The following is a 26,215-nucleotide window of genomic DNA, read 5'->3' on the forward strand; positions in this document are numbered from 1 at the left end:
CCTTTTCTTTTGCCTAAGGAAGAAAAATGTATTAAATTAGTGGATACTTCACAGGTTGAATACTAAAATGCCAAAGTCTGAGGCTCATTCTTCTAACCAGAATGGTTACGGCTCTGAATTTACATTTTATCCTTTGTAATGAATTATTGTCACAACTGTACTATACACAGACCAGCTCTTTTGTGGGAGCTGGGAAATGAAAGAGAATCTGATGAAGAAATGCCTTTCCTAGTAGGTCTCTCCAGTTACCTGTCTGAAATATTGCTTTTAAAGTTGCTCTGAAACTGGCATGCATGATCACACTTCATTTCCCTCTAAATCTGAGCTTTGAAAGGATAGATTTGGAATATATGTAACTATTAAGTAGCAGACTCCCCCCCCCGGCCAAGTCTTCTTGAGTGTTTATTTCTCCCCCACTTTCATATAAATATGTTTGAAACTGCTCTGGCCTTTGACATTTCTTAAATGATAAGTAGTTTCCTTTTATTGTTTTTTCCATAGCTTCAAAATTGGTGAGAGAATTCTGACAGCAGCTAAACACCGGTTCTTTCTGTACTAGCGCGTGCCACTTCTTCCCTGATGTTTGCATTTTATCTGTGCCCAAAATGTTCTCTTCTGGGCATATCATCTGCCAGAAGGCCTGGAAAGATCGTTTTGTCATTAGCGCATTGTCCTTTTTTTAAATGGGCTCTCTTGAGTCTTTCAGTAATCCAGTCAGCCAACTGGAATTTCTTTTCTGATGTCTACCAGTGGCATGCTGACTTTTGTCAATACAAATGCACAGCTCATGATGATTATCTCCTATCTCAGTTTAACCTTTTTCTTTTCTTTTTCTTTTTTCTTTTTCTTTTCTTTTACTGGAAACTGCTTTATAATAATGGCTGTCTGTGCTCTTTCAGTTATCTTGAGGGAAGGGGGATCTGGAGCACGTAAGGGGGCCATACTGAAATTTAATAGAGAAGAAACTGGAAATATGCAGTGGAATCAGCACTGTTGCTGGGGAGTACAGCTTATGTTACACTTCTGATCCTTGCCCGGAGGAGATCTTTCAGCCCGATCCTAGACTGAAATATGTGCAGGCTGACCTTGGTGTTTTATCCAGACTCTCATGACTATTGGGGCACCAGCTACAAACCTCTTGCTACAGGAGCGAGGCCTGGGCTTCAATGATCTGTGCAGATTCCAGCTGGTATTTCTAGGCGGTAGCTAGTTCCCTTTTTACAGTGACTATGACAGCCCTTAATGACTGTGATGCAAAACCATTGTGGAGGAACTAGGAATCTCCCACCTTTGAAGGTGATGTACTTGCTGTATTTAAATCTTGCATCCTGTCCTCGGAAATAGCAATTTAGAAATGACAGTTCAAGCAGAAGGAAATTCAGTAACCAGCATGGTGTGGTCCAGTAATATGGGCACTTGGGAGGTCCGGGTTTAAACAGCTGGCCTCCTCACAGGCTTCTTTTTTGATGCTTGGCAACATGTTTCGACCAGACTTCCCAAGGCAGGCAGCAGCTCGTTCAGGCGTACCCTGCTGCTCTGTGCACGCTCCCTCCCAACTCCCGAAATGATGCAACTGGGATGATGGGCTCTATGGGACAGGGTCCATTAGCCTGCCTGTCTACCCACAGCACAACCATGGCTACACTGCTTCTGCTGTGAGTTGCACATGGAGAACAATATGGCCGGTTACACTATCCTGCACATCAAGTTTTGCAGTGGCAGAGATGGATTTAGGGCATATCAGTGCCTGAGTGCTGTATCTGTAAAATGGTAGTAATTGCGTCCCTCATGGCAGCTCTGGAGACATGCGCTCAAATGTAGCTGAGCGTCTCGCAGTCCATGGCAGCAGCAGAAGCAGCCATCTAAAGAGATGGCCAGTAGTCCTTATGCACAGGCTTGACTGATGGAGTTTGACTAGTCCTTTAAATTCTTAAATGTAAAGCCCTTTCCTAAACTCCTTTCTCTTCCTATTTGTTTCCATTTATTCTGAAGTTTTCCCCTACCACCCACCTTACTGCTTCTGTAAATCTCTGGGGAATGACCTGCCGCATTTGAGTTGTTCTGCACTTTTTCCCTGAGGCTGGCCACTGATGTATTTGCTAGCTGCTGCTGCCACAGATTTTGCAGTACTTAATAACCTTGCTTTTTTTTTTTTTCCTTCGTTGGGCCATGCTGCATTTCTGACTCTGCAGGTTTATACAGTTCACAGGAATCTGAATTGCAGATTTGTTTTGCTCACTTGTCTTAAAATTTGGATGGTCAAATTCAGTTGTTTTCTCTCCTTCCTTTCCTTCCCTTCCAGCCTATATCCTATGCTGTGCATTATGAACCAAACTCTGTCTGTCTTTCTGCAATGGAATTGCAAGGTGATGGGACAGAATTTGGCTTTCTCTGTGCACTGGGTTACTCAGAAGCTTTATATAGAATATCTTAATCATTTTTGATGGAAAAGAATAAATCTAGTCACATGAAGAATGCAACATATAGCCATATAGCCTTTTTTTTTGTTCTCTGTAATTCCTGGTATTGGCTATCATAAACTGAAACTTAAAAGAACTTCTTTTTATAGTAGGAAAAAATGGATATTTTATGGTTTTATGGAGAACCAGGTCCTGAAAGAGTAAGTGAGGTGTGCTCTGAACAGGCCTTGCAGCTGAGGCGCCTCAGAGGATATAGGTGGAAGATCACCCAGTTATGGACCGTGGCTGAATTTAGGTATGAGATGTCAGTTTGAGCAGCTCAACGTCCAAGGTCAAGGCACTTCTGGGCATGCCCAGAAGCTGACCTTTAGGAAACTTGACTGGCAAAACTTGGCTTCAGTAGGGTTTTCAGGCTTGCAACTTTGGATGTAGGGCACCTGTATATTCTACTTAACAGTTGGATCCAAAAGGGGTACCTGAGGCACCACTATGCGCAACAGTAAATGCCTGGCATGAAATTCAAAACCCTGATCCTTAAATTTTGTGCATTGGGAGAGCTAGACAAGAGAACTCCCAGCATGGTGAGCAAGGTACCATTCAGAGGGAATCAATAGAAACCCTGAAAGTAGGAGTATGTCTTCAGCCCTGGAAAAGGACAGAATATAAACTGTCTTGCTCAATGCTGCAGGGAGATGGATAGCCTGCAACACTGTCTTTTAAGGTAGGTGTATGTGCCCTTCCTTTTCAAGGGTGAGCATAGCTCATGTTTTGTCTTAGCTTCCCTTTCTCCACCCCCAGCCACGAGCTCTTCTGTGCAGAGCAGAACAACTTCAATAGATGAGTCCCCGGTGTCCGAGGGAGCAGTTGGTCCACTAGTTTTTTTGTATCCCAGAGGAACTGTGACCCTGTCCTAGGAGTGCAACTTGTGTGGGAACTGTTTTTGCTCCCCCCACTTCAGAATAACATATAAGCTGGTGATGTCCCTTCCAGCCCTAATGTCTACACCCCATATGAAAATCTATGACGTTGGTTTTTTTGGTTTTTTTTCCAGGGGAATGGGAGAGGTGGGGTTCAAGCACTCGGGTACCTACTGAGTTCAGCTTTGTGATGGTGAGGAAGGCTTTTGGCAATGATTTCCAGGATCACAGTTGGATGTAGGGGTTGCAGTTCAAATCAGGTCCTTCTGGCCCTAAATCCTTGTATGGATCTAGGCCTCTAAACTACAGCAATAGGTGGCAGCACACCACCCTAGGTTAGGTGGAAGAGACTAAGAGGAAGTTTAAAAGTAAAACACTTTCAAAGGGAATTTCTTTAAAAAAAATATTTTCAATATCACTGCCTGGAGAGCTATTTAATTTGGTTTGTGACTTTATTTGGGTTAACTCTTCCTAGAAATATAACAACTGTTGAAAATGTGATGAGGGGGGTGTGTGTGTGTGTGTGCGCGCGCGCGTGCGTGTGTTCAGACCCATCCTAGGAATTAGGAAGTAATTGGATTTGTCTAGGCAGTTGTTAATAAAGTGCCCACCTATAAACACTGGGGACCAGTTGTATTTAATTGGGCTACAGCTGGTGCTGCTAGTGTCTTTATTTCCCTTTGCTGGGCTAGTCTGGAGGAGGCTGAAGCTTGCTAACTGATTAGCTGTCTTGGCTCAGGTTGTGTTCCAGTTAATCATCTTTCGTTTCCAGCCGTTTCTTTGTGCCTGTAGAACTGTGAAGGAACGGCATAAAACTACATTTTTGTGTACTGGAGGGAGAAACTGAAGTCTGAGCATCCAACCTGGGTGGTTTTGCCGCATGGCCAAACAGACCGGCCAGTGATAAGGACCTTGAGAATCAACTTCCAGTCTAGGAAACCTTTCTCATGACAAGCTGTAAATCTGAAGAGAGATTATGATAGAATTGCCGATGTGACCTCACTATATCAGCCTGGATGGAACTGCCAAAATATAATTAAAGATGCAGTTTATCTGTCTTCCAGACAGACCCCAGTTGTTCATGTCACTATCTTACGTTCTACTTTCTCAGTGACAACTGATTTAATACCCCACTTGGGAAAAGCATTCACTTGTTATGTCCATGCGAAATCCGTGTTTGTTAGTGCCGAACTGATGAACAGTAAATTGGTATCTGCATGTGCCATGGTATTTGGTCAGTGTTCTATATGTTTGTCCCTAAATATTATTGGATGAGCCGGGAAATAGCTATTTACTAGCAAGAGTGTTTAATGTAAGCATATGTGGCCTTTTTTGTTCAGAGTTCTTCTGTTGCCACGGCCCTACTAATGTAACTAACATTGGTTCAAAGTTTGAGGTGCTTTATAAAGGCTGGATTTTGCTACTATTACTTGAATTGTACATATTTCTACACACTGGATGCATGAGTTTTTTTTTTTTGTTTTTTTTTTAGTCAGTTTTGGAGTTATTGGCAGGCTAGACAAATACTTGAGACCAAAATTCAGAGGCAAGCTAAACACAACTGGGGATAGTGTGACATACAACTCCTCTCGGGTCCTTTCTTCCCTCTGGACCCTTGCATTTACTTCCTGTACAAAGTTATAAAGTTTTTGCCACCTCTTGATTTTTGTTTCTTAAATTATACTGATGGGGTTTGTTGTGGGCATTTGGAATACCATATTAAAGACTAAATTTAATGAAAATGATTTGGGCAAAGGTCTTGCTTCTCTGGCAAGTAGTTCTTGAAACAAATTGCCCATTTAATCCTACTCTAAAGGTGTTCCTTTAAGTTGCAGTTCATTATATACTCAGTTGTCATACCAAATGCATGCTTTGCTGCAACTGTTTGGTGGACAGTTAAGATGTATACGATCTGAAGTTTGACAGGAGTTGTAACTTTGGCAGATAAATCATTCGCATCATAACACAAGGTGGCACCCAGTGCCGTTAAAACCACTTTTGCTGTAGGCTCCACTGCCTGTTTGCACACACTTTGCATACTCAGCATGCAAGGAGTGGTTGACAAGGTTTCTTCCATCTTTGATGTAGGCTGTGAAGTGCCAGTCTATGCACTGGCACATTGATCAGCCCTAACCTTGCTGGCTGCTTCTTGCATCCTGTCATGTACCATTCCCTCTCCATATAACTCCTAGTAAAGATGTCATACTTACTCTCTCTCTTGTTTTTACCTTGTCAAAAAACAATGCCTAATTTTTAATTTGGTACCACTATGTTCCAGTTCTATCCATGTGGATGCTGGAGCTTTAATAAGCTACTAAGGGGGAGAGGTTCAAGCAGCTTTTTGAACTTGACTGAGGGTGAAAACCAATTTTTAAATGTAATCTAATGAGACATAAAGTACAAAAATGTATAACTCCATATTTATCAATGGTGACTTGCCCAACAGGATTCCAGAGATGAGAATCTGTAGGGGAGAAGGTCCCCCTTGGAGAACAATGTTGTCACTGCCTTAGGGCGTCCGTATCTCCAGTACTGTTAGGATCAGTGTACACACAAAGGGAAAGAGAGTCTTTTGATAGCATCTCCACCCCCCTCTTGCCACCCAGCTTTTGTGTGAAGTCCCTCTCTAGCTGAGCCTGGTATAAAATATAGTTGGCTAATGTTAATATTTGCTATAGCAATGTGTGTAGTTCACCCTGGATATCTGAGTACTACTTGTCTTCTGCTGATGCATAATGACTGAGAACAGAGACCACATAATCCACTGTGTGCCCATAACTCCAATTAGATACAAAAGGAGTTGATACTCCCTAAACCAGTAGTTCTCAGCCTTTTCAGACTCAAATCACCCCTTGATAGACTCGAGGCACCCTTTGAAAAATGCTAGCTCTCAGTGTTCATTTTTTTGTTTTTTTGTTTTTTTGATGACACACAAATAATAGAGCAAGTATTCTGTTGCAAAGAACTCCAAAATATTAAAACTCAAGGTTTTTAACACCTTGGGTCCCTATTTGAAAACTCCTGGGTTTATCTTGTGCTAACTTGGTGTGATTTTTATCCTGTGGCGCCCTTGAAAGGCATGGCACCCTGGTTGAGAATTACTATCCTAATTGCTTAAGATCGCAGTTGAAACCAGGTACTGTGGGCAAGGAAAAGCCAGCCCTCTTAATAAAATAGTTGAACTTCTTCAGAAAGAGCCATAGTGAAAAAAAAACAAACAAAACCTTGTAACAATGGGCTATAGAAGATTCTTCTAATAAATAGATTCTTATTGGCCCTGTCAAGCAATATGATTGATTGTAGCATGTATACAGATTATGGCATGCTTCAGACAGGTGTCTGTCTGCAGCCTTGTGAAATATCTTAAGGTTTTTCCCCTTGGGAGGGTACTTATAACATGTTGGGGTCCCAGGGGTGGCTGTGGTGCTCCCTGATGGCTCTGTGACCATGACCATGCCCTACTCTGCCCCTGGGGCACCCCCTCTGTCTCAGCTGCCATGCCTTGATGGCATTTATAAATATAGGGAGACCTGCCCACAGACCTTTGCTAGGCCCTGACTGGGCTTCGGCAGCCAACTGTGTCTGGCAGGGCACCCCAGAGCCTTCGGGGGGGATTTTGTGTGTCTCCAAATCCTTCCCTTTACCACACCCCATGTCTCCAAAGGTGTTACAGGTGTGTTGTCCCTCTGTTGGGGTTTCAGCCTCCTCTGCCTCTTTAATCTAGCTAGGCCTTCTAGCCTTGGCCCATTGAATTGGACCTGGCTTAGTAGCACTAGCTTTTTGTCCCTTCCAGTCACCGGGCCTCTGACCCATCTTCCAGGCCCCTGATCCCTCTGTGGCTGTACCTGCCCCTGGCATGGCTCAAGGCAGTCGAGTGCCCCCTACACAATAATGAGGCCTCCATGACCCCTACTGCCTTATTCTAAGCCACTTGTCAAAACAAAAACAACATAAGCCCCTGGGCTGTAACATAAATGCCAACAGAGAAAGCAGTCTTCTGTCCCTTTTAAGAGGGCAAATCTTTCTCCCCTTGTGCCAGTGTAGCATGGGCTCCTTGTGAGCTTGGCATTCCTACAGGCTACAAGCCCAGCATCCCAGGTGGCTCCCCTGGACGGGCGCTCCCTCACCTGTAGCATCCAGGGGGACACTCCCCTGCCTTGGGCTTTTATGTTCCCAGGCCCCTGCCTACATCCTGTCAGATAACTGCCTGGGCTGGCTGCTAATTGCATCACTGGCCCAAGTGCCCCCTGCCTAGCCTGGCTGGGCTGCTTTTCCTTTAAAGGAACAGAGACTCCCCCTTCCTGGCTCCCTGTTACAGTACTCTACTGCTTTTTGAAGCTAGTGTGGTTTGGAAATACCAAATCATTGTACAGGATGGAAGGAAAAATAGCCTCAAGAACGAGCATTTAACATTTAAGAATAGTGAAGGTAATACTATTGAGCTGCTGTGTCTGAATCCTTACATGCTTCAGCAATGCAGGGTTTTTACAGGACATCAAATGGGTAAGCATGAAGTTATCAGTACAGCTTGGCACATGGTGCTTTTTTATGAAACGAGAACAATTGCTATTACAGGTGGGCATTTTGTATAAACTATTATTTTCTTGAAGATTCATCACCTTTGGAAAAAAGACATGTATGCTTATAAAGTTGCCTGAGATGGTTCTCCACAGACGCCCTGATAGTAAACACTTCTGTAAACTCTGTCTGATAAGACCTTACTTTCAGATTCCCTGAAGTCATTGTGGCATTTCCATTGACTTCAGTGACCTTTAATTCAGAGTAGAGTGGATTAATTTAAATTGATTAAAAGAAGCCTTGGTTTAAAAGGACCAATTCCAATCTTCTTCTCTTATTTTACTTTTTTTAAGCTTGCTTCCTAAAGTGGCCGAGTCTCATTGGCCAATTGGTCATTAAGATGTATTGATTTGCCTTTACACTAAATTCAGTACTACCTTCAGTAACCAGGAAGATAGATTGTTCCTCCACCCCTATTTTAAACAGTTGTATAGCTGAATTCTTAATTTTTCCATTTTATTATGCTGGAAAACAATGAATAACACTAGAAAATTAACTTTTTTTTAACCCAAAAGTTTGGTCAGGCTGCTTTTGGATGGAAATTGGAATTCAATTAAGAATGCAGAAAAACAGCAATTTTAAAACTGATTAGTTAAATATGCTGGATACATAAGAAACTTTCTTTTCACGTATATGACTGACTTATTTTTTGTGGGGTGTTTTTTTTTTTTTGTGGATCCAAATAAAGAAGTATTATCCAAAGTCTACGAATAAACGAATTGTTGCTGGTCATGACTAGCCAGTTCTAAATCTGGTTCATTGCGTGGAAAGGGTAAACAAGGTTTCTTGCATTTTCAGCTCCCAGTGGGTTTCTTCCATTTGAACAAACTACTTAGCAAAAGGAATTAAACTGAAGTAAGCAAAAACCTTTTCTGCACCTATCGAGGCGGCTATAGCTGTCAGCATTTATTTCATCATTTCAGTAAACGGACTCTGGTTCCAGGTGTTTATGATCACCCCTCAGTCCAGTGGTTTGATGCTTCTTACTTTTTTTAAGCTTTGAATGTTTGCATTTCACTTAAATGAACCTTTTTAAATAGATGGCTATAATTTTAATCCTTACTAAATCATTTAATTATGACCTACCTTTGGTTCAGGCCTTAAAGCAACAAATTTGATCTCTGATTTGTTGAGCTCCAGTGGCCAGGAGTATATAAGTTATTCCACTGTTTTTTGAGGAGTCTGTCCCTTTTGTCTTATGTGCTTAAAGATGAGCAACTGCTCAAATGTTTTGTGTTGGGATAGTGATGGTTCCTATGTGAAACCACTTTTCTGGACGTTTTCTTTAGGACGCGTTGCAAGAGCAAAAAGTGTAGCACTGCTTTTCTATACATCCTTGAACTCGTGATGGCTAATTCACTTGTGGGTCACTTGCAGAAACCTGGGATGAAAGGAACCTGAATAATTACACCCCCCCCGTGTATTTTTTAATTAAAACCTGTTGTTGTAACGCTCTTCTCTTCCTCCTCTTTCATTTCTATTATGGTGGAACTTCTGATGGAAGAAGGTGAAATCAATGGGAAACTTGCTGATTACTCTTGAAGCTGGCAAACGACCTCAAAGGACACTTCCCCCTCCCCCCCCCCCCGAAAGGCTACAGATAGAAGTTAATGCTTAATTCCTTCTAACTTGGAGGAGAGCCAGCTAAACAGAGGGGTTCCCTCAGCATTTGCTATTCACTGTTCTCTAATGCAGTGGTCTCCAAAGTGGGGTGCATGCACCCCAGGGGGTGTGCAAGATGATCCATTGGGGTGCGGGAAGAAAATATTAGAACTTCTATTTTATATTTATATAAATATACATATATTGGGGGGTGGTGTGCTCTAAACTTTTTTTTACTGATAGGGGTGCGTGATCAAAAAAGTTTGGAGACCACTGCTCTAATGCAAGCTTCCTGTTCCCTTTTATACCTTTCCTGATCTCTTTAATGCCCAGTCAGGAAATCCTGACTTTTTTTTTTCTTGGTTTGCAGGTTGTTGTAAGGGAGGCAAATTGAGATTCCTATTCGCTTTGGGCAGCTCTGAATTAAGATGCACTTGCATCCATACATTTTTTGTCTAGATGAAGGAAGCTTCAGCCCATCCCTGTCTTCCACGCCACCTGTACACCTTCTTGGGCTTTAGCGCCAGTTCCTCAATGCCAAGCTACCCACAACGGCAACTTGCACATTGTAAATGTGTAATTTCGAGAGCCCATGAGCAGTAATGTTAATCTATGAAGACCCATATGAATTATGCGCTCATTCTGGCAAGTAGAGAGAGATTGATATGGGTATTTACTTTTTACATGCAATTACGTTATTCTCAGTAATCTGTCTTTGTAAGCTGGGTTTCCGTCCTGAAAAAGTCTGCATTGCCCATCTAGTTGTGCTAAAAACACTAAGTTGAGGCAGACTGTCAACAGTTAGAACATTTCCCATTTGGGCATCTTTCCTTAGCTCTGTCTTTGGATGGAGATATTTTTATGAATAGTTATTCATTCATACGTTGGAGGCCTACTTGATGTTCATTTGTACAAACACAGCACAATAAGCTAGTCCTCGCCCCAGAAAGCCTCCAGTTTCAATCTGGCAAAAAGCAAGATGTGACCACGGACAGAACAAGACCTCTTAACATAACTTGACAGGCTGGAAAATGACTTCCCATAGTTTTTAAGATGGAGTGCACAGGCTTGGGGTTGGGGGCATTATATTAATTCTTTTGTCTTGTGTAGAATTCACGTTTGATCTTTCATTTCAGTACAGTATCTCCTGGAAGAGAAAGTGTCTCATTAAAAGCAAAAATGATATATAGCATCTATTAATCAATGGGATGGAAATGCTTAACGCCCTGAACCCAGTGTTTAAATGTGTCTCTTAGGGATCGATATTGTTTCCAAGTAACTAAAGCAAAATCAATACCAGACATAGACCTCATTTTGGTTACAAATCATTAGGTTCCAGTGTTTCTGAACTTTTAGAGGTTTTTGTTTGTAGCTAAAATTGCCTTTTTAAAGAGTAAACTTTACCCAAACAACCCCCCTAAATTATGCGGTTTAGATAAAGTGTGTGTTTCTCTTGAGGCTTCATTCATTAGAGTTTACTCCTGTGGCTCTGCTGTGAAACGCTGCTCTGAATAAGGTGCCTGAAGACTTCTGCCCCCAGCCTGCTCCTATGACTATGTAAACACGAGCTCTAGCCCGCGTACTTTGCTGGGCTTCTAGGAATGGAGGGCAAAGGAGCGTAGCAGTAACTCTTCTGTCGGACGAGCACGAGAGGAACTTGTAGAGTGCCACAGGGATGCCCAGTGGATGGGTGCTCCATTAGGACATCCAGCTCTCTACATAGCTTATCTGCTGCAGAGAGCAGATGAAATCTGCAGCTGCTCTGTTTTTATTTTTATGGATGTTAATAAGTATTAGGAAATGTGCACATATTGTTGCAATGGCACTGAAAAGCCATCCTGCCGCCTTCGTGCGATTCAGGGCAGCCACCAGAAGATGGCAAGGAACGCTGTCCTGGCAGGGGCTTATCAGGAGAACTGAGACTGCCAGTCAAAGTGAGCAGTTACTTGCAGCACCACTGATGATGCCCTTGTGTTTCCCATCCCCATGCTAACCTTTACTGTTGTGCTGGTTGTCATGTGAGGGGCCTGAGCCATCCAATGACCTGATATTTGTTTGTCCCCTGACCTGACAGAGGCACCTCACTTCCCTGAAGGAGAGGAGACGAGGCTCGTGGTTCCGGTTCCCTGTATTTACTAAAAATGAGGGAGGAAAAGTTGGTGTGAAAGGTAAGGAATAGATGAGCTGGAAGCAGTGATATGGTTTAATATCTCCTTCTGGCCACCTCTCATATCTCTGAACTGTTCAATTTCCCTTCCCCACTTTTGGCTACATGACTATATCAGGGTTGTCTTCTTCTGTGGGCTTGAGTTGCACTGTGGGCCGGGGGCAGGGAAATGTCTTTGTGCATGTGAGAGTGGGTATGAAGTGTGATCAGTGACCTGTACTTCAGTCATCCCGCTCTGCAGTTACCTACATTTTGTGTGAATGCTCTGGCCAGTACTAGTGCACTCCTGATAATCTGGCACTTGGAATAGTTATTTCATTTAAAGCTGTTCTTTCTGTTGATCCAGCTGGTGGTATAAAAGCAAAAAAAGGACTGCTGGTCCTTGACTCTCACTGCTGTTGCATCTCAAAATATCCCCCACTGTACAAGCAAAGCCTTAGGTGGGTGGATAAGATCCTAAAATGGTGATGCAGAAAGTCAACATGCACCGTGTTATCCTGGAGTCCTGCACTCCTAGAATGTAATACAGAACTCTTCATGGGCTAGATGCATTGTAGCCTGACATGGAAGTAAAAGGGGAAAGGAGTTAAGGATGAGCCATACTTGCTCTTCTACAAATCCAAAAAGGAGAATGAATCAGTTTCTCACTCTAGCATAGCTGAAACTATGCACATTTGTCTCATGCAGGCCAAGAAGAAAGAAGTACTAGTTTGTGGGCCATCTGTGCTATGTTGAAATATCACCCATTCCCAGTCCTTCGTTAATTCTTCCACTTAGTCATTGCCCTAGAGTGCTAGCAACCATTCTTTAAAGAATCGCACACCTTGAGGATCTGACCTGGATTGCAGATGCACACAAAATAATAAGTCCACTGCAAAACTGTATCATCATTAGCCCTGACCTGTATGACATTCTTCCTACTTACATTAACTAGGCTTTTGATAATTAGCAGATACGCACATAACTAAAGGCACTGCCATTTCATTTTATCCTGGCTAATTTTTCTTAAGTTGCCTTTTTGGTGGGTCATTTACTGTGTGTTGTCAAATTGGCTGTTCCCAAGGTAAGGAAAAAACAAAAATTCTGAAGCCAATATTTTAGTTTTTTCTTCTTCAAAATTCAATAGTGTCTGATGCAGACTCATACCATAAGCTGCAGATGAATCCTACAAGCTCTGCTTAGAAATTTCTATCAGCTTTACACTGGAGTAGTGCGTTGTCCTGGGACTGCAATGGTTTGCTTTGTACTGGGTGCATCGCCATGTGCAATTAAGGTGCATGGATAAACTCTGGAGCTCATGAACTGGAGTTTATTGCTCCCAAGCATCACATCTTCACATGTGCTTGGGACCACAGCATGTTGAAGCAGCCCAGGGGGGTCAGCCTGCCAACACGGGGTTGCTCCCCATTGCTCAGCGTGCTGTGGAGGGGCTGGCTGGGGCATGAGGGTGCTTCAGTGTGGGGTCTAGCCAGCAGGCAGCCCCCACACTGAAGCACTCTCATGCCCCAGCCAGCTAGACTGTCTACACGTGCGCTGCTGTGGAGTTTTTGGGGTTTTTTTTTTACTTGTCTATACAATGCTCTATCCTGCTGCGGAGTAAATTAGTGTAGTTTACTCCAGCCAAATAGGGGCATATGTGTAGATGCACAACGTTTACTGTGCAACTAATTCATCTACGGTGCAGTAAAGTCTTGTTTAGATGTGCCCACTCTGGATTAGATTTCTTTCAGTAGATCTCTGAACAGTCCAGAAGACCCATAGCTGTCACCATGCTGATATGTTAAGTGGGCTGATATATTACGTGTGCAATTAAAATGCTAGAGCAAAGCCAGACATAGTCCTGTCAAAGTAAAAGGGACTTTCAGCTGTGAATGGAATGGAGCTTTGACAAATCTGCTGAAAGTTACAAAGAGGAAAAGAATCTGCAGGAAGAAAGAGACGAAGCCAAATAGGCAGTGATTGGAGCTGAATGAATATAGACCTAAAGTATTTGAGGATGTTCTTGCAAATAAAACCTGCTGATTTGATTTGCTGATATCTCATCCCATTTTAATCACTTTTTGTGAACATCTGGTTGAGCTAATTCTTATTCACCAGAACAAAACATGGAAGACAAAAGCTTCATGAGTACTTGCATATATTTCACACTAGAAGTAGTCTTCCAGCCCTTCTGAAAAGGTCTTTTTATTTCCTTGGCACAAAAGATTGTCAAACAATTATCCACAGCAAGCTTTAAAATCACAACCTGTTTGTAGATAACTCACAGGGGGGGGAATGACTTCCAGCATTCAAAATGCCACTTATCCAAAGAAGGAATAGAAATAATAACATAAAATATAGTGAAGGAAGTCATATGAGAGAAGTGTGAAAGCTCTTGGCAACCAATACGTGAAACTGAACCATGGCCTAAGTAAGATTTTTTGCATATAGCTATTTAATTTAATTAAAAATTTTATAAATGTTGTATAAGAACCTGAGGAAGAGATTCTGAACTGAAAAAGAGGTAATGTGATCCAATAAACTGTAACAAATTTGACTAAGTAAAACAACGTGTGAAATGTAAGGAAGCAGGACACCATCTTGTTAAGGTTCGGATAATTCTTTGGTCAGCTGTTCCTTAGATTTTTTTTACTTTTTGTTTCTTTCCTTTTTCGTACTCCTCCATTGAAGGGAGTAGAAGTTACCCGTGATAATGTGAAGTTAGGTGGAAAACAGGCCAGGTACTACCTCGTAGACCAAATTAATCTACAAGGTGCCACCCTGCCCTGCCTTTTTCCATAAAATAAGCATTATGGAAAGTCAAGTAACAAGTTGATGCCTTATTCTAACTTAGCATCACGGTCAATGTCATTGTTAGTCACTAATCAACTTTGTTGCCACCATATAATTTGCTAAGAACTATTTACACTCAAATCCCCTGACATACTAAATTGAATCATTGGCTGGCACTAAATGAAAATAGAGAACTGTTTTTTCTTTTACAAAATAATGGAAGTGCTTTTTTTTTTTTTCTTATGAACCATTGTTCCTCAGATCAAAGGCGGCCTAGGTTTTTGCAGGTGGCTACTTCTAACTCTTTCAAGTCCTTCTTTTTATTACCTTTTTAATGAGTGAAATGACCTAAAAAAGTAAAGTCATTCCTACTAATACAAACCAATCAAGCTGCTACTGATCTAATTGTTAGAAATGACCTAAAGAAGGATCAGCTGGGGGAAAATATACCTTGTGTGGCTTTTCAATCTATGGAATATACCAAATACTGGTATATGACTATTTATGAAGCCCCGTTCATGTTTAATGGGTTCTAAAGATTTTGTATGACATATGGGCATGGATGACTATTGCCTCCTTAGTCGGGTGCCCCACCAGTAACAAGTCAGTGATTGGGGGTGGGTTCCCCCTGCGGCCAATCTCACTGATGGGGAGGAGGATCCCCCCCCTGCAGCCAATCTGAGAAGCGGCTGCCGTGCTCCCGAAAGCAGCAATGGCACTCCCGCTCCCTGGTCGGTGCTTGTATGGGGGGGGGGCACCGGCACACCCAACTACCCCCCCCCCCCAGCCCATCACCTAAGCGGCAAGCACGGCTTGTCAGGGGGTGCACTAGCGCTCTCAGAGGTTCACGTGCACCCCATACGCGTTGCCACTGCACGTGGGTAAGGCAGTGCAAGATCCTCTTGCTTTTCTACCTGGATGGTTGGCAGACACAGCTTGAAGAGGCAAAGTCTGTCACTCTTAGGCCCCTAAGATATTTCCATCAAGCAAGAGGTATCGTTGCTTGATGAACACTGTTGCAACATGTGATCTGCTTTATGTTCACAGGGAAAGCTATCCAGCAGGACAAAAAGTACCCTTGCTCTGCTAGCACTTCTCAGCAAGGGGAGCTGGAGAGCTGCTTGGTAGGGGCTGTCATCCTCCCCTGGCCTTCAACTATGCTGCTAATGAGAAATGAACTCTAAGCTTACCATGAGCTCTCAGTAGGTGAAGAAGCTTGTCCTCTGCCCCTTTGGCAGACTAGGAAAGACCTGTGGGAAGGGTGGGGGGTAGGAAATTCCTATCATGTGCAGGTCAGTCAAGTGAAGATGCTAAATGGCTTCTGCAAGAAGCGGCCTTGAAAGCTGGTTGGTGGAAAGAGGTGCTCTCATGACACCTGCTGAGGCACCCTGGGGCAGCAGAGTTCAGCATAAGTCAGAGAATCCCCTTGCAGGAAGGGGCTGGGGACAGAGCAGTCCATCCTGGGATACTGGAGCATCTGGCCAAACACTGTTACTCTGTAAGTAACATGCCACACTTATAAATTAAAATATGACACAAATGAACTGCCAAGATATTATCCATTTAACAAGTAACATTCTTGATGCTGGATCACCATTTTTGCAGCTTGTTATTGGGTGATGCATTCATTGTGTGGCAGTTTACAATTTGTTGCTCCTGAAGAAGAATGTCTTCTATTTGAAAGCTTGTCTAATCTTATGCCAATGACATAGTTGGTCCAATAAAAGATATCACCCTAAGAAATCCTTGTCTGTTGCTCCATTAACACACTAATTGCACTTTAAATGTAGCATCTGTGAGGGGCCTTATAGGATCAACATCTTTCATTGCACTCACTGTGAAGTATCTTCTCTCACTGCTAGCTCCATATCTATTTCAGAATAAGGGTCAAAGTTCTTATCCTCCCTGATTTAGTCGACCCTGAAGGTTTTTCCCACATACCTGTATGAGTTGGCAGTGTCATGTTTTTCCCTATCCCTCACCACAGAGCTATATCAGCAAAATCCCTTGGATGTATGCACTGTACAGGCAAAAGTCCTTTGTCAAGCAGAAGGCAGGGTGGTTTTGCACTTTGCAGACTAACTAAAGCAAAGATGTTTAGTGTAAGATTTTTCTGAACCCAAGCTTGGTTTGTCAGATGCCTTTTTTGTCAGCATAAGTTGTTCCATTCGGGGAACAATTTAAACTCTTCTGGCAAAAGGAGCTTTAACTCTGCTTGGGCTTGTTTATAGCTAGATTGTCTTTAAAGGGTTTGCCAAAGCTATAGCCTTCCCTCTTGCTTCCTACCTAAGCTTTGTTCTCTGCAAACCCAATGACACTTCTTCTGTGAAAAGCCAGACGTAGTTCTGTGCTACAAGGAAAAACTTGCTGGGTGAGGGCTTTGTTGAACTGGGGCTGTTGTCTAGTACCGTGTAGGACTGAGTCCTTAGCTTTCACTGCCCACTCCCTCTAATTGAGGCTCTTTTCCTATGTCTCCACAGGCATGAATTTGGCATCCTAATTCTTGTCTGTCAAACATCCTTGCTATCTACTAGGGGTGTGCAAAGCAGGCCCTATTTGATTCAGATTCGGCCTGAATTGGGGACAGTGATTCGATTAGTTGATTCAGCTCACTGCTGCTGATTCAGTTTGAATCTGAAGATTTGACGCTGATTTGGAGAAGCAGCGATTCAGACGCAGCTTTAAAAGTTTTTTTTTTTTTTTTCTATGTGCCTTGAGGTAGCAGTGTGGCTTGTGAATGTTGTGATGCTAGGGCGGATGGAGCATCCCACAGGAGTCTGGGGGCCTCTCCATGTGCTTGGTGGTGAACCCAGAACTTCTTGTCCACTTCCAGGTCTGCCAGGGAGCATGTGGGGGGGCCCTCCCTGTGCCTCCCTGGCTTGGCGATTGGCCGCAGGGGGACCCTGGGTACCTCCCTCCAACCCAGGAGGCACCAGTTGCTGAGCCAGGGGAGTGTGGTGGGGCCCCCCAGGGCACTTCTCAGTAGGCCTGGAAGTGGACCAAAAGTGCTGAGCACTCTGGGGAGCCCACTGCGCTTCTGTGGGATGCTCCATCTGCCCCAGCATGGTAGCATTAACGAGCCACCTGCTACCTAGAGGTATGTAGAAAAAACATTTAAAGCTGTCTCTATGTCCGAATCTCTGAATCTTTCTGAATCAATTCAGAGGGTTCTGATTTTGATTCAGAGAGATTAAAGGGTCCTTTGATTTCAATTCTGATTCAGAGATGCAGCCACCAAATTGGTCTGAATTTCCGCCGAATCGAACCAGGGACCAAAGCTTCACACAGCCCTGCTATCTACATATTTTCTCACACTTGTGCTTCCTCACCCCCCTTCCCAGTTCCTGTACTTTTATGCTGTATTCTCTTTTTGCTCCTTTGACCTACCTCAAACTCTGTTTAACAATACCAAGTCTTATAGAATTTTCTTACTCTTAAAGGCTAGGGACAGACATTCAAAAAGCCTGAGCCTGAATTGATTCAAGCTTTGCTGGTTAGTTTGCAGGTTTGCCTAGGCTGAATGGGTTTGTAACTACACAGATATCCCCTCTGGACTGAAAAAATGCTGGCACATGCCTGCAGTGGCTCAGGTTAGAAGCTGGGGGGCGCTAGAGCAACCCTCACGTCCTTTCCAAAATCCTGAGCTGAAGGGACTGTGGCTAGGCCCTGGCACGATGCTCTGATTAGAACCCCCCCCCTTTGATACCAGAGCATTTATCAGCTCCTGTTATCAGCATTTAGTACCCCATCAGAAAACCAAGCCTCTATTATTAGTTCAAGCTGTTCTTAAACAACTTTTTCCTAGGAAGAAAGGGAGGGACATTACCAGCTACCTGTTGATTTAGCTCTAGAAAGTCCTAAGCTGGCACTGTTCTGTCTGCCTTATACAGACACCTCTCAGCATTAGCTAGCATACCACATGCTGGCTATGGCCCATGTTATGGGAGGGAGGGAGGGAGGGGGATCTGTGCTTGAGCTGCAGGTGGGTGAGCGGGGCGGGACAGGGCAAGCCAGGCAGAAATTGCTGTGTCTGCAAATCTCTGTTGGAGCTCCAGCGAGGGAGAAGAGGGGAGGGGCCAGCCCAGCTTTCTGGAGCAGAGAGCCCTGCCTGGCCCAGAGAGCATGCTGGGATTCTGGAGGACCTCAAATTTAACTTAAGCCAGGAAGGGGTAAACCAGTTTGACCCAAATCAATTAAGTCTGATACTACATTCAATCAGGTTTATCTCAGATTGGCTTCAGCCATTTTCAAATTGGCCTATGTGTACTGAATGCCTGTTTTTTGTTGCAGGTTTAAACCAGTTTCTGATTGCACAAACTAGTTTATGTGTAATGTCTGTCCCTAGCCCAAATGTCTGTCTTGTTTCTTTCAACTCCCCTCCCCCCCCCCCCCCCCCCCCCCCCCCCCCCCCCCCCCCCCGGTTTATCAGTAATGTTCTCTTTCTTTCTTTTGCCTCGTTCATAATGTAAATTGCATGGAGCAGTGATTTGCCATCCTCCATCTCCTCCAGAATATCAGGAAAAGTTTAAAGCAATGTAAGAGTGGGATCACGTCACCCTCGCTCACGGTGCAGGACATGAGATCCATGGTACTCCAAGACTTCTGCCTGTGCTTCTCTTCATGCACTGAGCATGTTCTCTGCTCCATTCTGAGTACAGCTGTGTATGTGAGGATGTCTTTGGAGACCTGGGGTTTCATTTGTCTACTTTCCCATTGGGATTGCTACCCATCACCCTTGTGTGTTTAATAAAGAAGTTGCAGCAGTTCAATAAAGGGTTTTCGGTGTTATTGTCACAACAAGCAACTAGAGCGCGCTCTCAGGATTTTTATTTTTGACCAATGCTAACATCTTTTTCTGGGGTCAAGGTTGATATCACTAAGTTGATAACAATTTTTGTTCCTTTTTCTTTTCATTTCATTGTGCAGACTTAGATGTAGAGCATCAGCATGTGCACTCCTCACGGTCTGGAGATCTAGTTTTGACACTTTTTGGTACTTGTAATATTGAACTTGCATTGTGATTTAGCTTTGTTTAAAGGGCCAGTACAGCACAACTTGAAGTGGAATTCAAGGAACAGGTGACAAGTAGCTGACGATAAGTCACTACAGATTTCATATTGCACTCCAAACGGAAAGAAACTATTCAAAAACATTTATTCATTGTGTTTGTCTTTGAGCCAAAAGGTGCTTATTAACTAGGACATGCTGTAAGTTAAGAGTTCTTTTTGTTGTCAATAGCTGTCATACAAGAGGCATTCATTATCCACAGGGATGTTAGGCCTATCGCAACTCTAAGCTTGCATTATTGTGTGCGAGAACAAGTCAGGGCTCCCCATAAATAACAAGCATCATATTTAATACACTCATCGGTTTCATGACCCGCTGAAGCAAACACCAAATTAAAAAGTTTAAGTTGTTTTGCCTGTAATGGAAAGTAACTATCTTGTCAAAGCAGGATTCTGTCTCTCAGAATCCAATAGATGCACATGACAGAAAAGTTTTACCTTTAAACCCATCCAACATCCAGGTCTAATTTACCAAAGCACCCTAGGGCTTGATTCTGGTTTTTATTTCAAAGTGGATTAAGATGAAAGCCTCGTGGAACAAGCTGTATATTATTTTTCCTTAATCATACTTTCCTGATCTGGTGAATTTTAATACTTGCAGCCATTGATCTGTGAGGTTGGAATCTGAAAATACCTGTGCGCGTGGTCAAATTTCAGCTGACAGGGTCTCTGCAGCTTTCGTCTGAGTTTACATTCCAGCTTTTTCTGAAATCTGATATCAGCTTTGATCAGAATTGGCTGGAAGCAAGTAAGTCAAATGACAGGTGAAAAAGGGATTAACTTCTTCCCCACTGTCTCTTTTCTCTGGATGTTTCTGTATCATTTTAAGATTGGGGATTATTTTACCTTCCCCTGATACCATAGTGAGGGACAGAAAACATGCATATTTCCGTACCCCAATTGACTTTTACTTGCAATGTAGGAAAAGCCAGGGACTTACAAAAAATCAGCAGAATCTTTCCCTTTTCAGACGGTTCCTGCTAAATCAACTGAAACTGGGGATTAACCTATTTTAAAAGCACTTACCAGCAAGATAAAGGGAGGATTTAAGAAGGAAAGATCACCTTGAATCTTACAGGAAACAAGGTAGTGCCTAAAACATGCATTTGGAACGGCGGTAACGGAGCAAGTGAACGGCTGTGTCCAAAGACGATCTGAAATGGTAGAAACACGAGAACCTGTAAGCAGAAATGTGGGAAATGGCAGGGTTCCCTAGGGATGGGAAAGGTCCTAGTGTTTCCAGCCCCCTCTAAAACTTCTACTGGAATGGACCTGATGGGGAAGCATCTCTCAGATCTCAGCGTTTTAATTGTTGGGCTGCCAATATCTGTGACTTGGAAGAGAGTAAACCTGGCTTCCTTTTAACGTTTATTTTGTTGCTGACGGTATAGATGGTCAGAGGTCACCTCTTCGCTACTGCCTATGGCACTAACGTTGCTGCTTACGCAGATGCAGCACAATCTAGTGAGGCTGTGCAAAGCTTCGGATGGTGTTTTGATTTGGAGGAGATTTGGCCCCAATTCGATGGCCGAAACGCCAAATCTGAATTGAATCAAGGGACCAATTTAAAGGTCTGAATAGATTCAAAGCTCTCTGAATTGTTGGAAAAGATTTGGAGAGCTTTGATTCAGGCAGTCTCCAGTAGCTGCAGCAGGGAGCTGGTAAGTACTGGGGGTGGGGGAGGGAGAGCTGGGGGACAGGACCATGGGGGGACCCCTCCCCAGCTCCCAGTGCCTTTAAAGAAAAGCACCGGTGCTCACTTTGGTGCTGTTTGGGGGTGTGTGTGGGGGCAATCCCTGCTGCCCCCCACTGTCCCACACTGCATGGAGGGCTCTGCCATGACCCCACCCCTTTGTTCCCCCAGCCCTCTCACCCATGGGTGCCCTGTCTGGGCCAGCTCCGGTTTTTCAAGAAAAAAAACAAGAAAAGTCCCAGGACTCACTGCTCTTGTGGTAGCCTTGGGGCTTCAGGGGGCTCCCCCTATGTGGTGGGGCAGTGGGGGGTAGCGGGGATCGTCCCTCACCAGCAGGAACAGAGAGTGTGGGACTTTTTCTTGGTTTTTCTTTTTTCTTAAAGGGCCGGAGCCGGCTGGGGGGGTGGGGGGAGTGAGGGGAGGGCTCGGGCTCATGCAGAGCTCCCCATGCAGTGGAGGGCAGCAGGGATCACCCTCCACCCCCTGCCCGGCAGCACCTGGTGAGCTGGGGCTTTTTTTCCCTGAAGAGCCAGGAGCTGGGGTGGGTGGGGCAGCCATTGCCGGGCTCGGGGAGGTGGGGAATGGGCCTGGCTGACTCCGAGATTCGGCAGCAGCCAGATCTCTGAATCAGATTCAGCTGAATAGATTCAGGACAGTGATTCGAATCACTGAATCGAATCGCTGTCTCTCAAATCGGCCAAATCTGAATCCAAAGTGAATACTAGCTGCTTCACACAGGCCTCATGTCTAGATTGGAGGTGGGCAAAATGTGGCCTGGGGGCCAGGAGCAGCTTGCCAGGCCATTCTGTCCAGCCCATGGGGCCCCTAAAAATTTAGAAAATTAATATTTATCTGCCCCCGGCTGCCTGTCATGCAGCCCTCGATGGCTTGCCAAAACTCAGTAAGCGGCCCTTCACCTGAAATAATTGCCCACCCCTGGTCTAGATGGTACAAGCATGATGGCAAGGATCATGAGCCATCGTCGTGGTGGAGGTCTCCCTTGCCATCTTGCTGTTTGAAAGTTGTGTATTCCTGGAGGCAGTTCAGTTGAGATGTCGTGCAGCTGTTGTCCTGCCCTGTCTGCTCGGAGGGGTTCCCTGTGACTCCATCACACAGAGGGTTTGCCCTCCACGTAACTCAGCAGTTTGGCTCACCACTGCTTCTCCTACCTTTTGCCTCTTGTGGCTCTGGTTTTTGGGGTTTTTAACTCCCAGGAAGCCACTCCCTCCCTTGTCTAAACTGTCAAAAGACTCGCAGACTTTGTCCACCCCAGCTTTATACCTTGCTTTCTGCATGTCCTTTCACAGCAGCTGGTAAAGTGAACTTTGATTCATGAAAGCTTGTGCTCTCTAATGTATATCTTAGTTAGTCTATAAAGGTGCAAATCTACCCTGCCACTGTAGCATGTGCTTACCTACCTGTTCTAACCTATTCTAGTTAGCATGGGTAGCAAAAACTGGGAAACATGGCACTATGGCTTTAGCTTATGGTAGCAACCAGAGCCCATATTTCAGGTTCCCAGAGGGTTTGTAGTCTGGTTACTAGCATATGCTAGAGTCTGTGCCAGTTAGATGATGCAGGCATACGTTACGCTTACAGCATAATTTTGCTGTGTAGACATAACCTCTAATGAAATCTGTGGGCCGTAATGTTTCCAACCGTGACTTCATTTTCAGTGGGAGAACAGAAGAGCATACTGTAAGCTGAGCTGAGCAATATTATTAATTTAAATTAAAAAAAAAAAAAAAAGCCTCTAAAATCCCTGTGGTTTTTTTTGTTTGGTGGGTTTTTTTTTTAAACTATTATTATTTGAAGACTACTGTTAGGCTTAGTCAGTCTCAAAACAGTGTTTCTACAGATCACTTTTCTGATTAGGTTGGAGGGGAGGTAAGGATGGAGTCAAATCCTCCATGTTCAGGTAGCCCCTTTTATCTTTTTCTGGTGAAGTGGAGAAGATTGAAGACCAATTTGGCAGGAAGCTGTTTTTTCTTGCTAAGAACAGACAAGCGAGAAAAGGGTCTGCCTCTATCGAGCTATGGCTGCATTTCAAGCAGAGCCTTTCAAGCTTCAATTTTCTGTGGAATAACTCAGAGGAGTCTTGTGATTCTTTGTATCTAGAAGAAGTATCCTGTTTAGGTGCTGCCTTCCTTCTCTTGAAGATTTAGGGACGGTTTATTCTGCCGTCATTGCCAGAGCCAGTTTTGAACTAAACCCAACTTAGAAGTAGAGCAAATTAGCCAAGCTCTGAGCTGTTTCTGGTACCCAAACTAGCAAGGTCCATTTCCATTTATATCCTAGTTACGGTACGGTCTGTCCTGTAGGCAAGGTCCTTTGTTCTGTCCCACTAAAGCTCTGCCCTCTGTGGCACCTTTCATTCAAGAGTGTCAAAACACGTCCCAAACACTGCAATGATACAGAACCCCCACGAGGGAGGCAAATGCTTGTGTAGCAAGCAAGGGAAAAGTGACAACCGCTCTGGGCTTTTCTTGAGCTGTTAATGGAAACAAGGGGTAGAACAGAAATGGAGTGTGTGCGTGCGTGCGAACCATTCAATTAATGTAGCTGTGATTTATACTAGTTTTGATTTTCCATTCTGTATCTCGCATCTATTGATTTTTTTCCCCTCCCCCCTTGTAAATATTTGTATTACCATAACTCCTAGAGACACGGATCGAGATCCAGTCCCTCCTGTATTAGGCAGCACACAAATGCAAGGTGAAAGGACCTTTTCCAGAGGTCTTCAATTTGAAAAGATAAGGCAGTGGGAAGAGAGAGAGAGGTCAATGGCAATGGCTGGTACCCTGTCACCTGCATCTGTCCAGCGTCCTGCTCATTAGTTTCACCAGCTATGGTGAAAGCCAACTTTATCTACAAGCATTTTGGGTTTCCACTGTATCGTTTTTTAAATTACTTTCTCTTCTGCCCTCTTCTAAAGCACTGGGGCAGGTGTTCACAGCACTGTGCTTTCCCTCCACTCTCCTGTCTCATTTTTGTGGGACTATCTGTTGAGAAGCTTCTCCAGCTGACAGTTTCTAGACATCTCTGGACTGAATTATATCATGTCAGCAGCCTCATGCAGCCATGATGATGATCAATAATATAAAAGACAGAGCTATACCTCTTGCCGCAGTAATGTTAACCGTGTCCTTCAAGAGAGACAACAAGGAAGAAGAGTAGCAATAAGATGGGGGGGAAGAAACAAAATCCAGGTTTCCCTCCTCCCCGATCCCTGAACACTAAGAAGTGCAGTGGGGATCATTAATGCCAAACTGCCAATTGTGTGACTGAGGAAAGATTAGAAGTAAAAAGGGGTGTCAAGCGCAGCAGACAGGCTGCTGTGATCATTGATTTGGCCTCTTGCTATGAATGGTGTACAAGCTAAACCCAGAGGATGGTGGATGACAAAAGGATTGATGCGTTTGGTGCTGTCGCTGAATGCCGATTGCCATTGACAAGAAGAAAGATTAACGAGTGGAATACAAGAACGTGTAGGAGGGTGTTTGTTGTTAGAAAAGATTAAAAATTTCAAATTGAATGCGTTGGGTGTGCATATATTAAGGAGAACAGAGACATTTACAGAAGAGCATACTGCAAAGGTATTGGTGCAACGGGATCAATTTAAACATAAAATTAGAGGTGGTGAAAAGGGAGTTTTCCTGAGGTTTAAATCTTTTGGGTTTTCAGTGGTGCAGTACCTGCCAGCTAGAGATCGCAGAGCTCTTTACAGACATTGCTGAAGCCTCATAGCCCTTGGGAGAAAGGTAAAAGGGATATAGGAATCCTTTCACTCTGAAATGCAGCCATGTAGAACAAATACTAATGCAGGATGAAGTGAATTTCTCTCTCTTTTTTTTTTTTTTTTTTAAACTCTAGGCTGGTTTATAGGATCAGAGTTGTTAAGTGGTTCACCAGTTGTTTTGAAGGCCCACTGCCATGTTTGACCCTCCCTGCTGTACCTGAACTTGACTGTTTAGACACATTTAGCTGCATTCAGTCGTGACCTGAAATGTGATAGTGCTAGAAAATTTTAAAACCAAACAAAGCAATAATTGAAATGGAACAGTTGGACATCCATTTCTCAGCATTAATACTGTCACAAATCAAACACTTTGTGACAAAGGCCTTGTCACCAGTTGTTTTTTTACCATATAGGAAATGCAAATAATTCAATGCGACTATGCAGTAACTTTTACAGGAGGAGTTTTAAAACAGAATAGTTAGCTGTGGTTCTGAGCGTTAATGGCATTTAGTTTCTGTCTACCAGTAAGGGTTCATCTTCAACCACTGACATTAATTATTCTGTTGTGGCTCATTGACTTGCAAAATCATTAAATTATTCCTTTGTTGCAAGATTATAATATGCAAAGAGCGTGTTTGATGGAAACACAGCCCTAGTGATTGTCTTCTTATTTGCTACAAAAGACCATGCCTTATACCAAGAAGCTGATTGACTGTAGCGTGCATTCAAAAGGAAAAAATCAGAGATCAGGAATTTTCACAAATATTCTCCAAAGCTGGTATTTAGCACATTTTGGCTGGTGTTCATGCTTTCCCTATTTTACTGCGGAAGGCAGAAGTGGGTTTTTAAAAAAATTTAATTCATAATTTCAAACTTGTAACATGAAAAAGCTGCATTTGCCCTTTCTAGCTGAGGACAGCCTGACAGTAACACGGTTATAGTTTCAATGTAAACTTTCTTTTATTTTCTTTTATATTACAACATCCGTCTAGTCCATTCCAGTCACTACTGGGCACTTGTTAATCTTTAATGTAGTTATCCTATGAGGGAGAAGAGCACTGTCCTCCTTAAGGGGAACTGGGTAGTGACTTGACCAAGAGTTGTGCAGGAAGTCTGTGGCAGTCTGGAGACTTAACGTCCTGGGCCAGTGCTCTAACCAGTGGGCAGTTCTTCACTAACTGCACATGATGTAGCAACTGGTATAAGATGCAAACAATACTTTTAAGGGCTCATTTTATCTTTTAGCACCCTGTGTTCTTAT

General features: G+C 43.6%; 1 long non-coding RNA gene across 1 annotated transcript in view; it reads left to right on the forward strand.

Moving 5' to 3' along the window:
* LOC149858091 (uncharacterized) overlaps positions 1 to 26,215 on the forward strand; it is a 293,765-nt gene that overhangs the window by 181,680 nt on the left and 85,870 nt on the right. Inside the window, exon 7 of the long non-coding RNA XR_016443801.1 lies at positions 11,592 to 11,685. This is a non-coding gene — a long non-coding RNA (uncharacterized LOC149858091). The remainder of the gene's footprint in view (positions 1 to 11,591; positions 11,686 to 26,215) is intronic.

The sequence above is a fragment of the Crocodylus siamensis genome, chromosome 8 (assembly GCF_052110815.1).
Source record: "Crocodylus siamensis isolate JL-2025a chromosome 8, ASM5211081v1, whole genome shotgun sequence".
NCBI lineage: Eukaryota > Metazoa > Chordata > Crocodylia > Crocodylidae > Crocodylus > Crocodylus siamensis.